Raw genomic sequence first — 1,536 nt, 5'->3', positions numbered from 1 at the left:
CAGCCTTCATGACCATAGGTGAGGGTAGGCAGAAAATTGCCAGGTAGATCGAGAGCTTTGCCTTCCGGCTCAGCTCCCTTTTCGTCACAATGGTGCGATAAACAGAATGTAATACCGCACCCGCTGCTCCGATTCTCCGACCAATCTCACGCTCCATGGTCCCCTCACTCGCGAACAAGACCCCAAGGTACTTAAACTCCTTCACTTGGGGTAAGGACTCACTCCCTACCTGAAGAAAGCACTCCATCGGTTTCCTGCTGAGAACCATCGCCTCAGATTTAGAGGTGCTGATCCTCATCCCAGCCGCTTCACACTCGGCTGCGAACCGATCCAGTGAGTGCTGAAGGTCACAGACCGATGAGGCCATGAGGACCACATCATCTGCAAAAAGCAGCAATGAGATCCCGAGCCCACCGAACTGCAGCCCCCCCGCCACGACTACGCCTCGATATCCTGTCCATAAATATTATAAACAGGATTGGTGACAAAGCGCAGCCCTGGCGGAGGCCAACCCTCACCTGGAACGAGTCCGACTTACTGCCGAGAACACGGACACAGCTCTTGCTTTGGTCATACAGAGATTGGATGGCCCTGAGAAGGGACCCCCTCACCCCATACTCCCGCAGCACCTCCCACAATTTCTCCCGGGGACCGGTCATACGCCTTCTGCAGATCCACAAAACACATGTAGACTGGTTGGGCATACTCCCAGGCCCCCTCCAAGATCCTTGCGAGAGTAAAGATCTGGTCCGTTGTTCCACGGCCAGGACGGAATCCGCATTGTTCCGGAAGAGGGCAATTGAATTGTTCCTCTTCACTCCTTTCCATCACCTTGGAGTAGACTTTACCAGGGAGGCTGAGAAGTGTGATACCCCTGTAATTGGCACACACCCTCTGGTCCCCCTTCTTGAAGAGGGGAACCACCACCCCGGCCTGCCACTCCTTAGGCCCCGTCCCAGACTTCCACGCAATGTTGAAGAGGCGTGTCAACCAAGACAGCCCCTCCACACCCAGAACTTTCAGCATTTCTGGGCGGATCTCATCAATCCCTGGGGCTTTGCCGCTGTGGTGTTTGACTACCTCAGCGACTTCCACCAGGGAAATTGACGACAATCCCCCATCATCCTCCAGCTCTGCCTCTACCACAGAGGGTGTGTCCGCTGGATTTAGGAGTTCCTCAAAATGCTCCTTCCACCGCTCTATTACATCCCCAGTTGAGGTCAACAAAGTCCCACCCTTACTGTTAACAGCTTAGATGATTCCTCGCTTCCCCCTCCTGACGTGTCGAACGGTTTTCCAAAAGCACCTTGGTGCCGACCGAAAGTCCTTCTCCATGTCTTCCCCAAACTTCTCCCACACCCGCTGCTTTGCCTCTGTCACGGCAGAGGCTGCCGCCCTTCGGGCCCGTCGGTACCTTGCAACTGCCTCCGGAGTCCTTCGGGATGACATATCCCGGGGGGACTCCTTCTTCAGTCGGACGGCTTCCCTGACCCCCGGTGTCCACCAGGGTGTTCGTGGGTTACCGCCCCTTGAGGC

The sequence above is a fragment of the Etheostoma cragini genome, chromosome 17 (genome assembly GCF_013103735.1).
Source record: "Etheostoma cragini isolate CJK2018 chromosome 17, CSU_Ecrag_1.0, whole genome shotgun sequence".
NCBI lineage: Eukaryota > Metazoa > Chordata > Actinopteri > Perciformes > Percidae > Etheostoma > Etheostoma cragini.
This window is presented reverse-complemented; position numbering follows the sequence as displayed.